Source organism: Pan paniscus, chromosome 1, assembly GCF_029289425.2.
Source record: "Pan paniscus chromosome 1, NHGRI_mPanPan1-v2.0_pri, whole genome shotgun sequence".
In the NCBI taxonomy this organism is placed as follows: domain Eukaryota; kingdom Metazoa; phylum Chordata; class Mammalia; order Primates; family Hominidae; genus Pan; species Pan paniscus.
This window is the reverse complement of record NC_073249.2, coordinates 14,448,916-14,462,982: the sequence shown is the minus strand read 5'-3', so window position 1 is coordinate 14,462,982 and position 14,067 is coordinate 14,448,916. Positions and strand designations below refer to the sequence as shown.

Here is a 14,067-nt window from a genome sequence, read left to right as displayed (position 1 = left end):
TCGTGCCACTGCACTCCAGCCTGGGCGACAGAGGGAGACTCCGTCTCAAAAAAAAAAAACAAAAGAAAAGATCGCAGCAACATGGATGAAACTGGAGGCCTTTATCTTCAGTGAAAGAACCCAGAAACAGAAAAATACTACATGTTCTCACTTATAAATAGGAGCTAAACAATGTGTCCACGTGGGTGTAGAGGGTGGAATAATAGACACTGGAGGCTCTATAAGGTGGGAGGGCGGGTGTGGGGTGAGGAGTGAAAAATTCCCTGTTGGGTACAGTGTACATTACTCAGGTCATGGGAAGATGAAAAGCCCAGACGTTACCACTACGCAATATACATGTGTGACAGAACTGCACTGGTACCCCTGAGTCTATAAACATCAAACTAACACAAAATAAAATTAAATTAAAAGAAGATTTGGGCCATTCGAAAAACAAATGAATAAATAAAAATAAGGAAAGAGAAAAGGAGAACTGGATAAGAGGCAAGAGAAGAAAGGCAAAGGCCTCGAAGGAAAGGTGAGCATTCAGCCCCTGGGCTGGGAGCACTAAATCTAGCCTCACCCATCCCCCATCCCATCTGCCTGACTCCACCTGAAGTCAGGTAGCTTGCAAAAAGCCTGAAGGCTAATTCTTTAGCCTTTTAAGAGGAACCTCTTCTGAAGCAAAGGTCATAGGCATGGCAGGTGTCCAGTCTTCCTTGGAGGGGTCCCTCCACATATTCCCAGCTGTGGGGCCTCTCTGAGGCAGCTCCTTCCAGCCCTAGGTGAAAGGGTGCAATCTCTGGATACTGGGGGGGGGGGGAGCCTCTGGGGGGAAATAGCCCCCAGAAAGAAAGTCTTCTTCCTTTTTTCCGGGAACTGTCAGCTTCAAGGTGGCATCACTCCTAAGCTGCTTTCCATTTACAGGGAAAAAGAGAGAGGAGACAGGAGAGAGGGGAGAGAGGAGAGAGGGGAGAAGGGAGAGAGGGAAACAAGCACAGATGTGAATTACTGGGTAATGCCGAGTGGCTTCCCCACTGAGCACGTTGCCACGGCAACACACTCCCGTGATGGGCCACTTTGGGAGGAGGGTACAAAGAATTGCAGGGAAATGCCGTGAAAAGCAGCAGTGTGAGTTTGGGCCTAGGCTTTCTGTATTTCTGGAAGCATTCTTTGTACAGATGCATTTTTCACCCCTGCCCCTGGATCTACCCCTGTATATTCAGCAGGTGTGGCAGAAGTCTAGAACTCTCACACTTCAAAACAGAAGACATTTTCCTCATCTTCTTTTCTATACTTACACCTGTCCATCATTTAGAGTGCCTCTTAAGCTTGTCTTTCCTAAATAAAGCAGGACAGTGTCAGACATTTTTCCAAACATAATATGGCTCTATTTAACCTTGCAGCTCTAATATAGACTGACTACATTTCCTGGTCTATCATAGATAGATAGATAGACAGATAGATAGATAGATACACACTTTTTTAGTGATAGGGGTCTCACTGTTTTGCCCAGGCTGGAGTGCAGTGGTGCAATCACAGTGTAATATAAACCTTCAACTCCTGGACTCAAGCCATCCTCCTGCCTCAGCCTCCCAAGTAGCTGGGACTACAGGCACATGTCACCATGCCCAGCTAATTTTATTTTATTTGTAGAGATGGGGTCTTGCTTAGTTGCCCAGGCTGGTCTCAAACTCCTGGTTTCAAGTGGTCTTCCCTCTTCACCCTCCCAAAGTGCTGGGATTCAGCCACTGCGCCTGGCCACATATATATTTTGATATGAGTCCTCTGAGCATATCTCTTTTTCTGTGCCTTCATTTTACAGTGACAACTTCTCCTGAGTGAGACAAGCCAGCTGTGAGAAGGCCGAGCTCTGTCTCTGCCAGGCCAAGAGCCTGGTTAAGTTTATGGTGGGACCGGGCAGGGGGTATTTTAGGTCAGGGGGACCAGAGCAGGAAACCTCATTGCAGTCACAGGTCTTAGAGACAGAGACCTAAGTGAGAGCTGGTCATCTCATCGGTTAAGTGGGTGTCCAATTTCTTCCTGAATGCCTTTAGGGATAGCTACCTCCCTACTTCAGGAGAAGGCCCATTCAATGACTTAACAATTTCCTTCTTAAAAAATTCAAAAAGTGCTGGTTATCCCATGCGTGGGATTGTCCTCTTATGCCCTGAGGCCCTTCCACACTCTCTTGAGCACCTAGTATGTCTCACGTGAATTCCATTGACGAGGGTGTATTATGTCCACTATGCAGTCGGGAAATGTGAGGTGCAGGAGGGTCTTGTCCAAAACTACCCACCTAGCAAGGAGCAGATCTGAGACTCTCAAAGCCATGCCCCTTCTGCTGCCCCTTGCTGCTTCCTAGAGTAATGATGATGATGGCAAAGCCGGTTTGAGCCAGCCGGAGGGGAAGGAAAGGCAGAAGAAGCCGGTCCCTGCCTGCCAGCAACCCCCCTACCTACTCTCAACAGCTTCAGCATAAGTGGGGGTTGGATCCAGTGACGCTGAGCCAATTATTGGTAAGAAAATTACATGCCTTCTCTTCCTCTCCCTTTTACTATACAGAGGAACAACAGGGATCGGCAAGAGGGAAGCTTGGCAGGTGCCAAAGATCATTTACCCCATCTTTGGTTTATGGTCAGACTTGGGAAGCTGGGCTTAAACAGGCTCTCCATAGAGTTAGTGCTGCATTACAGCAGGTATTGTCATATACAACGGCAATAGCAATGCCACTCACTACCATTTAATGAGTGTTTCTATGTGTCAGGCACTGTCTTACCTACTTCATAGTCATTTTATGTAACTGGCTCAAAAAGTTTAAGGGATCTGCCCAAGGTCTCATAGCTAGTAAGTGGCAGCTAGTAGGTGGCTTTAACCCTGGTCATCTGATTTCAAACCCATGCTCTTTCAACACCATGCACCAATCCCCTGAGTCATCAGTTCATTTGACAGACTTATTTGAGCTCCTACTAAGTGTCAGGGGCTGCTCTAGGTACTAGGGACCCATCAGTAAATAAAACAGACAAAGATCCTGGACTTTTTGGGAGGTGAGGAGGAATGCTATAGAAAATAAACAAACAGGCCGGGCGCAGTAGCTCACACCTGTAATCCCAGCACTCTGGGAGGCTGAGGCAGGTGGATCAAGAGGTCAGGAGATTGAGACCATCCTGGCTAACACGGTGAAACCCCGTCTCTACTAAAAAATACAAAAACTTAGGCAGGTGTGGTGGCACATGCCTGTAGTTCCAGCTACTTGGTAGGCTGAGGCAGGAGAATGGCGTGAACCCGGGAGGTGGAGCTTGCAGTGAGCTGAGATCGCGCCACTGCACTCCAGCCTGGGCGACAGAGCGAGACTCCATCTCAAAACAAAAAAAAAAAGAACATAAACAAACAAAAAACAGAGTGAGAGAAGGGAGACCAGGGATGCTAAGGCCAAGCAGATGGGGTCAGTATTGCAGGTAAGTTCAACAGAGGTCAGGGTGGGCATTGAGCAGTGAGGTCTGAGCAGGCACTGGGAGGGGAGGAGTGGCCAGAGCCCTATCAGGGGGAAGAATGTTGCAGACAGAAAGAAAAAGTAGGGTCAAGGTGCGGTGGCTCACACCTGTAATCCCAGCACTTTGGGAGGCTGAGGCAGGTGGATCACCTGAGGTCAGGAGTTCAAGACCAGCCTGGCCAACATGGCGAAACCCCATCTCTACTAAAAATACAAAATTAGCTAAGAGTGGTGGTGCATGCCTATAATCCCAGGTACTTGGGAGGCTGAGGCAGGAGAACCACTTGAACCTGGGAGGCAGGGGTTGCAGTGAGCCGAGATCAGACCATTGCACTCCAGCCTGAGCGACAAGAGCAAAACTGCACTAAAAAAAAAAAAAAAAAAAAAAAAAAAAAAAAAAAAGGAAAGGAAGGAAGAAGAAAGAGAAAGAAAGAAAGAAAGAGAGAGAAAAAGAAAGAAAGAGAAAGAAAGAAAGAAAGAAGAAAGAAAAGAAAGAAAGAGAAAGAAAGAAAGGAAGAGAGAGAAAGAAGTAAGGCAAAGGCCCTACAGTGGTAGCATGTCTGGCTTATTGGAGGAATCACAAGGAGGCCAGTACTGCTGAACTGGAGTCAAACTGGGCAGGTGGTAGGTCATAAGATTGGAGAGATGGTGGAGGTGGGTGTAATGATTTCTGCTCTTCTCTGGGTGAGCCAGAAGCTTCTGTAGGGTCCCGAGCAGGTGTAGCACTACCTTACATTTGCAAAGAATCACTCTGGCTGGTGGGTTGAAGGTAGACGCAGACCTATCGGAGGTCACAGTTGTCATCCAGGGGCAAAAAATGGCAGTGGCTCAGAGTGACAACAGTGGAGCTGGATATATTTTGTGGGAATAAGTGGGATTTCCTGACAGTTTGGATGTGGAGTAAAAAAGAAAGAAGTCAAGGATGACTCTGAGGTTTGGCGCCTGAGGCACTAGGAGAATGAAATGCTCCCAGCTGAGATAGGAAGGCTGTGTCTGGAACAGGTTTGGTGGGAGGCAGCCTAGGGGAATAGGGAGCCCAGTTTCGGGGATGTTGAGTTGCAGATGTTCATTAGCTTCCTGGAGATGTCAAGAAAGTCCTTGGATCTATTATGAGTATCGGAAATATTTTAGAACATCTGTAAACAAGTAAGACAAGATTTCAGGTGTTTCAGCCCATGTTACCATAAAAAATTTGACGTATTAAAATAAAAAATGTTTAAAAAGAGATTTCAGATGTAAGCTTCATTCATCAGGGCAACAAAAATGGGTATCAATCTTCTTGTTTCCCGTAAGACACGTCATGGAATAAGTGCCATGGTATATTCAGTACCATAGAAATTCCTGACTGGGATGGGCAGGAGAAAGGAGGGAAGTCACCCAGAAGCAAGAGAGGAAACCAGTATAGGATTAGTAATTTTTATTCCAGATAATCAAGGACTGGGTAAATACATGCAAAGAAACCTATGTTAAAATGAACGTAAATACCTTATCTGGAAGGACAAGTCAAATCTCACATACAGGCCTGGAAATAAAAAGCTTGATTAATTTCACATTAGGTTACCAAAACTCTTGGTACTTAACAGTTAACCAGAAATTAACCAGAGAGCCAAAAAGTAGATTATCGGCAATTCTTCTGTGAATTAAGAAGGAATGGGCAGTAGAGGCTGGGCGCGGTGGCTCTTGCCTGTAATACCAGCACTTTGGGAGGCCGATGCAGGCGGATCATGAGGTCAGAAGATCGACACCATCGTGGCTAACACGGTGAAACCCCGTCTCTACAAAAAAATAACAAAAAATTAGCCAGGCGTGGTGGCGGGCGCCTATAGTCCCAGCTACTCGGGAGGCTGAGGCAGGCGAATGGCGTGAACCGGGAGGTGGAGCTTGCAGTGAGCCAAGATCAGGCCACTGCACTCCAGCCTGGGCAACAGAACGGAGCGAGACTCCGTCTCAAAAAAAAAAAAAAAATAGACGGAATGGGCAGTAGAATTATTTTTCTGTAATACCTGCTCATACCAAATTTACTTTTAAGTGTCAGCAAATTTCTTGGCTAATTATCACAAGTCTCAGAAAAATGACGTGGCTATATTTCAATAATTGGAGCAAGAATTTTAGGTAGATCACCGCCCGCAGCCCGTCCTCTCTGAGCCCAAGCCACCCCGTGCACTTCCGTTTAGTATGTCTACTTTGAGATGCATGGAAATGAAACCCGTCAATTCAGATCTTGGGAGATCTCCAGCCAGGGATGTGAGGTGTCAAGTATGAAATAATCACAAAGACGTTGGAAATAAGCTTCACCACCTCATTCTGAGCCAAGTTCAGAAAGTTCATCTAAAATGCCAAGAATGATGCTGGAAGACCCTGGAAGAGCTGAGACTTGAATGCAACAAACAAGATTTTGAGTCTTGTTGGAGAAAACGGAGTGCCTTCTCATAAAACCTGCGCAGACACCTCAACGCTCTGACCTGCTTCTCTCTCTTGCTAGGGCTAGTGACTCTGTTTATAAAACATCTCTGACTCTGATGGTTAAATGCTGGGGTCTGTGTGCATGGAATTAAACTAAGACAGCCCGGGCACTCGTGGGCACTAGCAATCTTTTTTGGATGAAGAGTAGCAAGGAACCATTGCCTATTCCTTCATCTCGGCTCTTTCACATACCATGTCATCGTTGTGGCTCCAACCCTACGGCCAAGCGACAGTCTCTGTCACCGTAATCAGGCTTAGGACATGGACAGGGGCTCTCACAGGCTCTTAAAGAACCAGGAAGGGTACTGGGTGTCCGATCACACACACACACACACACACACACACACACACACACTCTACTTGTGTATCAGATGTCCACTGACATTGGCCACATAACTGCTAGATTTGTGAACCAATTAAAAGCTGTTCCATTTGATAAACATTACATGTATATGCATTCTATACTGCAATAATAATTATCTCTTTGCATATCTGTTTCCTCACAAGAGCTTGAGTCCCGTCAGGACAAGGATAAGCCTTTCCACTATAGAGCCACAGCAGGAAGCCCTCAGCCTGGTACACAGTGGGCGTCCAATAAACCTGAATGGACAGAATGAAGAAACTGAGACACAGCTCTTGTGTTCAGGGCCATTCTGAGACCAAATCTGGAAACAAACTCGGAATTTCCAATTCCAGGCTAAGTGCTTTTGCCAGAGGGAAGATGAAAGCGTACGTTTCAAGCTCTGCAAGATCCACAGAGAATTTTTTCTAAGCTCCTCTCTAAGAAGGCGCCAAGGAGCTCGATGTCTTTTTCCCCTGGACCCAGGCTTTTATGCCTCTGCCCAGTGGATGTGGCTTCTCCGCCGCAAGGAGTGCGGCTCCCTCCTCATCCGTTGGGAACATAACAGCCGAAGCTGCTCCCCCACGAGCTGCAGGATAAATGTCAGTGAGGAGGGAATGCTGCTGCCTGGGTAGACTGCATTCTACTCATTCTGCTGAGGGTCATGCTTTGAAAATATCTCTAATTTTGTTTTCATAGCTTGTTAACCTTTTCCTTCCCAAAACAATGCCCATGTTTGTTTTGGCACCACTCGCGTCCTGCATACTGAGGACGGGTCTGAGTTGGATGCACAAAAGCATTTTTCCCTTAATCTCATTACAAGGGCTCCTCGGTCTTTAATTCTTCCCAGGGCTCACTTGCTGTGAAGTGATTTCCTCTTGGAATCCGTTTCTCTTTGTGAAGCTGGGAGAGCAAGTCTGTTTGGTTTTGTAGGGATGTGGGGAAGGAAAGCAAAGACAAAGGCAAAAACAAGTGGTGCTGGGTGCCCTGGAAGGTCCTAAGAGCAAATGGACCCACTCTGAAATGTCTGCAGCTGAGACCAGTGATACTCGAATTCCAGTTTGAATGAGGATCACGCGCTGAGGTCACGTACTTACTGCTGTCTCCTGTCTACCTGAGGTTTACAAAATGTGTGAATAAAGGCGCCAGTGCTTTGACAGCTGGTCTTGCTCATGCGTTTAGAGAGCATCTTATTTCATCCTTTTTGCCCCTCGAATGTTGCACATCTGACAGTTTGACCACCCTGCCTGGATTCTTACATGCATGTGGCATTTATTTTTCTTTCTTTTTTTTTTTTTTTTTTTTTTTTTTGAGACAGAGTCTCGCTCTGTCACCCAGGCTGGAGTGCAGTGGTGCGTCTCGGCTCACTGAAAGCTCCACCTCCCAGGTTCAAGCGATTCTCCTGCCTCAGCCTCCCGAGTAGCTGGGACTACAGGCTTATGCCACCACACCCGGCTAATTTTTTGTATTTTTTTTTAGTAGAGACGGGGTTTCACCGTGTTAGCCAGGATGATCTTGATCTCCTGACCTCGTGATCCTCCTGCCTCGGCCTCCCAAAGTGCTGGGATTACAGGCGTGAGCCACCACGCCTGGCCTGCATGTGGCACTTCTAACATGTTCCTCCTAAGCGTTGTGGACAAATCCATACTGAGTTTTTATTCTCATGGATTCATGTTTATTCTCAATACTTGAGGAAATTGTAAGTTTAACCAGCTTTCTGTTAATTTTACTGTCCTTTCTCATTAAAAGATTTCTTTTCCCATCTGAATTGTTTCCCAGATTGTATCTGCAAATACAAAACTACAATGAGGGACAGAGGATTCTGGAAAATGAATGGGGATGCTGGGGGAAACTAACAACACCAGCGACAAAACCAAGCCACTGGAGCCTGAACCAGCCAGGTGCCTGAGGAAACGGGGAGGGAAGGTTTTCTCTCCTGCGTATTGTATTCCTGTTGTATATTGTACATGTAATGCATGCTAGCTGCCATTTAGAATGGAAAAGCATGCCCTCACCACAGTCAGGCCCACATTTTGCTTTCCGTGTTAAAGAGAGAAATGGTGTAACGTGCTCGTCAAGAGGCGGCACCTGCAGTGGTTGGAGCTGGCACCCTTGGCAGACTTTCTGGGACCGAGTCCTAGCTTTTTCTCTTATTAGCAAGTTGCTTCCCCTCATTTATAGAATGGGACTCATACCTACCTCATGGGGTATCAGACAGCATCCTTTCTTTTCACATGATGCATTAATTTGGACATGAACTGAGAGAAAAGAAATATAAAACATAGTCCCTGCTTTTCAGTAGCTTAGAATCCAGTGAAACTTACCAATATAAAAGAAAAGGATACAGGCAAATTCTTGACAGCATCTCCTCTGTACTCACACATCCTCTCCCACTATCTCTTTATTATATTTTCATGTAAAAACGTGTGTGGGTGAGGGAAGGATTCTGGGAGGCTTCGTCCTGGAGTTCCAGCGGCTTCTCAATCACCATTAATCTTGGAGGCTCACAGCCCCCATGCCCATTTGCTGAAGAGGAGTGAGTCATCCTGACTCGAACAGCAATGCTGACAGTTAATTGAATTCCAGAGCCAACGTTTCTTCCTACCTACAGCAATTCTTCACAGCTCAGAGCTCAAGATTGCTCTGAGCAAGACCGCTGTGTTTACGAGGCAGAGAGAAAGAGAGAGAGAGGGTGCCTTTTTCAAGTGATGGAAAGGCCATGTTTACGTGTAAGATTTCGTTTTTCTTTGACTTTCAGGCTTAAAACTTATGCAAACTTGGTCCAGAACAAAATGGACCAAACAATTATGGTTGAAGATTGCTATTAGTGTCTTTCCATGGGGGCAAGGGGCACTGACAGAGAAGCCTCTTTCCACTCCAAATGTAGCAGGTGTAATCTGCAAGCAGCCGGGCCCTCTTTTAATAATCCTTTATCTTCCCAGTGATGACCAAGGGCAGTCATTCTTTGCTGACTGGTCCGCTGTTGAAAAGGGAGGAAAAATTAATGCATGTGTAGAAAATTTTAATGAGGAAAGATTTATTTCTAGAGTCCTTTCACAACATGTGTATATTTCAAGAGGAGAGTGACTATGCAAAGTGACAAAGACAACAATTTATATTTGGAACAGCTAGTGTTGGGTGATGGGCTGATTGGTTTGATGGAAGCCAGGTTGTCACGGACTGAAAAGGAAGCAGGTGGTAGATAAATGGAGGGAGCAGTGGATGATTCACTCAAGTCATTTAGCACACTGTCTTGGGAATCGTGTGCGCACAAAAGCAAACAAACTTTTTGGGAGATTCCAAATTAGGCAGTTGGGTCTTGGAAAGAGGCCCCCCATGTGGGAAGCTCGAGCCCCCTCCAGAAGGCTCTTCAGAAGCTGTGTTAGAGCAGTGTGTTTCTCATGGTCGGTCCCTGACTCATTATCCCTGGTTATACAGGATTTACCTGAAGCAAAATGACCACAGAGGCGAACTCCTCCAGGCCATCTCCTCTTGAAGTCCTCTTTGTTCACAGCAAGGCCCCAGGTCACAGTGCACAGCCTGCCTGGGCCTGTCTGTCCAGGATCCAGCCCAGGCTGAGAAGCCCTGCAGCAGGCAGAAAAAAGAAGCCTGAGGTTTAAGGAGAGCGCGGGGAGGGTGGAATGGAGCCAGAGGCCGTGGTGCCTTGGAGGCCCAGAGCCATGAGTCCCGCACCCTCATGGAAGCAACGGAGGGATCCCTCCCGGTTCTCAGTGCAGACAACTTCCTTTCCGACTATGGCCCTGAGGATCAGAGAAGAACACCTGTCTACAATGGCAGAAAGCTTAGGGATTTACCTCTTCAACTACCTCTTGTTACAGAAGAAAAATCTGACTCACATGTGATCACAGCAAAACAATCTGAATGAGACCCCTCTTCTGATTTATTCTAAGCCCCCTCTCAGACTGCCCCTAGGCCAACAGAGTTGGGGATGGGGAGTGAAAGAGTTTTAGACAAACTGATTGGTTCGGCAACACAGTCTTCTAGCAGAATTCTTACTCCTTAGTCTTCAATAACAGGTTGTAGAAATTCATTCAAGTATGTAGGTTTGAGTCCTGGTTAATAGCTACCCTTGGAAAAGTTCTTAACTCCTTGAGTCTTGGCTTCTTCCCCTGAAAAATCAAGAATAATCATTGTAGTGGTAGTAGTAATAATAATAATAATAATAATAATATCTGACTTATTGAACTTTCAGGATTACCGTGAAGATCTAATGACAAAATGAATATAAAATTACTGAAAAAGTATGAAGCCCTCAAAGTATCATGCAGTGTTGACAATAAGTTCATTGCATTTCAATCCCTTAAAACAAACAATTCAATTCTATTTCTATATTTCTATATACTTATAATGATTTTCACACACACTCACACACACACATACACACTTTAGCTCTCTCTGATCTTATACACCGAGTCTCATGCTTTTACATGCATTTACCATCTGCTGTGCATAAAGCCTCACTCTGCCCAGAGCAGAGTTAACAGAAATTAGGGCTGAATCCTGACTCAGCCTCAGTTATTCACCTGTAACATGCATGTAATAATTCATAAACAGTGGAGGTTTTTCCTTGCAGTGGACAGATGCTAAATCATTATAATTGTATCCCCATCCTCACATAAGTTTGATGGGCATGTAATGTGTGTTTGAACTTACCCATGGATTTCCTAGCCTGGCACTCAAGGCCCTCTGTAGTGTGAGCCTCTCTTCCTAGCCCCTAGTGACTCCCGCTGCCTCCCATCTCCACTCACTTCAACCTTAGCGGCCCCGTGCTTCCCACACCAGCGCAATGCTTCTCCTTTCTTCACCCAGCTTCCTCCGCTGGAAGAGGAGGATGTTCCCCTTTCTTTCCCTGCATTTCCAGCTCTTTGCCTCTGTTGGACCCTGGACTGTCAGCCCACAATGACTTCCTTGTGTCCAAATTCTGCCCAGTCTCCTAGGTCTGGGCATTTGCTCCTCCCCTTTGAGATTTTTCCCAGAGCCTCTTAGCAAAGTCACTTTGCTCTCAGTTTTTGTGGCTCCTCGCCTGAATTTCCTCTACACCACATTTCACTTTCTGCCCCATGATTCAGGTATGCATGGACATGCTTTCTCTCTTCTCTAAAATAAAAACTTGCTGAATGAATGGATAAATGTGTTGTCTTGGAATAATGGATTGATGTTTGTAGCTGCTTCCATAATTAAATTAAAAGCTTTTTAAAGGCAGGGACCACATCTTATCCGCAACTATAATTCAATTAACCAACACGTTGGAGGGCCTAGTCTGAAGTGGCACTGGATAAGGTGCTTCAGGGGTGGATGACAGAGCCTGTGACACACATCCTTGCCCTTCAAGCGTTCACAAGCTGGTTGGAAAGGCAATCCCCTCTCCTCTAAAAAAATGCATGGAGAAAACAACCATCAATATCTGTTAATGGGGGAGAGATTAAAAAAGAAAAGATTATTGTATTCATGCAATTTACTACTACTCAGCAATAAAAAGAAACAAACTACTGATAGACTTATTCAGCATTGATGAACCCCAATCATTATGTTGAGCAAAAAAGCCAGACATAAGACTGTATACCAATTGATTCTGTTCATATGGCAAGTCCAGAAGAGGGAAAACAAAACTTTGATAACAGAACTCAGATCACTGGTGGCCTGGGTTGTCTGGGTTGGTGGTGGGAACAGGGAGGGGGGTGATGAAAGCAAACAGGCATGCAGGAACTTTCTGAAGTGATGGAGATGCTTCATCCTGATTCGGATGGTGCTTACACACATGCGTTTGTCATCAAACTGCACACTTCAATTCTGTGCATCTTATTGTATGTAAATTTTATTCCAATTGAGTTGATTAAAAATGAGTAGAGAGGCCAGGCTCAGTGGCTCATGCCTGTAATCCCAGCACTTTGGGAGGTGGAGGTGGACAGATCACCGGAGGTCAGGAGTTCGAGACCAGCCTGGCCAACATGGTGAAACCCTGTCTCCACTAAAAATACAAAAATTAGCCGGGCATGGTAGCACATGTCTATAATCCCAGCTACTTGGGAGGCTGAGGCAGGAGAATCGCTTGAACCCCGGAGGCGGAGGTGGCAGTGAGCCAAGATCATGACACTGCACTCTACCCTGGGTGACAGAGTGACTTCATCTAAAAATAAAAGGAGTAGAGACTTAAGTCGTACATTAAAATGTAAATAACAGTTCAAAATAACCATGATGGAAGAGATATTGCAATTCACGGTTAATAGCAAATTGCGTTACACAGAAAATTGTGTTGAGAGTCACAAGGAGAGACTCATTCCTTTGGACCCTGGAGGTCTTTAAAGGAGGAAAGTGAAGACCTTAAGGATCACAGAGGGAAGGAAGAGTGTCTGCCAGGTGGGTCATCTTATGCTCCCCCTTTTCTTTTCCTTTTTTTTCCCCCTTTTTCTTTTAGAGACAGGGTCTTGCTTTGTCACCCAGGCTGGAGTGCAATGGCTGGATATAGCTCACTGCAGCCTCAACCTCCTGGGGTCAAGCCATCCTCCCATCTCAGGTTCCACAGCAGCTGGGAGTACAGGTACATGCCACCACACCTGGATAATTTTTAAAAATTTTTTTTGTAGAGACAGGGTCTCGCTATGTTGCCCTGGCTGATCTCCAGCTCCTGGCTTCAAGGGATTCTCCTGCCTCAGCCTCCCAAAGCACTGAAATGACAGGTGTGACCCACTGCACCCAGCCCTCATGCTCCTTTTGAATTTACCGCAGAACCCCAGAAAGCTCATGACAATAATTTAATAAGTAAGTGATCTCATAAGAACGCATTCTTCCGCTCTCTGTTCAGGAAGTGTAGATATAAGCCAATCCAAGCCCATGTCCACACACACAGGCTTGTGGGCCCTTCATGTCTCTGCTCCTTTCTCCAAGCTGCTCTTTCTGCCTGGATTTCCCTTCTTCATCCTTCCAGGCCTGGAGACATCTCGCTGTTTCCTCAAGACACAGCTCCTTCTCCTTGGAGTCTTTAGGGACCCACCCTTCCAATCTCTTCAAGCAAGGCTGTCTCTCCCTAGGTCAGGTTCTCAAAGTGACAAATCCATTCTGCTCCCCTGATACTCCCCTATTGCACCAAGGTTAGCAGCCTCCAACCCAACTGTGAGCAACCCCTGACTAGGTGTTTGCCAAGCAACCAGTTACTTTTCTAATTAAACAACAACAAAAAAATGTGTTCATCAGGCCACACCACATATTCAGGGCCAGCGAAGGGCCAGTCTAGTTCATTTTCATCTCGACCCCTTTCTACTTGGTAGGACTCTCCACGGTTGCAGGCGGCTGGATCTTGTGCTCTGCTGGCCTAGTGGCCTGCAGGAGAACTCTCTAGAAGGTTCCTCTGAGTGTCTCTTACCATGAACCTACAGGGCTGCAAACAACAGTCTTCAGGCACTTCTGCAAGTAGCAGAAAGCCCCTCCACACAACACACCCTTCTGCCCATTAGCGCCAGGCTTCCTTGTGGCAAGAGACCAGAAAAGGGGCAACTGCTTCCAGAATTGTAGTAGATCTAACAGGAGAAGAATCCAAATGATCGCCTGGTCCCACAGATAGAGAAACTGGGTTTAAAAGGATGAAACTATAGTCTTACTAGAGGACCTTTAAAAAATGAACAGAGAAGCAAAAGCAAACCTTTTTGTCCTCCTCTAAACACAGGGGGTGGTGAGAAAAAAAATAAATCAATCAAAGTCACCTGGAACAGAACCCATCAGTAAGGAAAGACAGGCTATTTTCAGGTTCTAAAAGGATACTAGTAACAGTGGGGGG

General features: G+C 46.0%; 1 long non-coding RNA gene across 1 annotated transcript; it reads right to left on the bottom strand.

Annotated features, from left to right (window-relative positions):
- Window positions 1–2,163: 2,163 nt before the first annotated feature.
- Window positions 2,164–11,510, bottom strand: LOC117977513 (uncharacterized). Its single transcript, XR_010109892.1, has 5 exons — window positions 10,950–11,510; window positions 10,293–10,405; window positions 9,721–9,860; window positions 8,600–9,255; window positions 2,164–5,247 (listed from the first exon to the last, which is right to left on the bottom strand). It is a non-coding gene; the product is annotated as an uncharacterized LOC117977513 (long non-coding RNA).
- Between the last annotated feature and the right edge of the window lie 2,557 nt (window positions 11,511–14,067).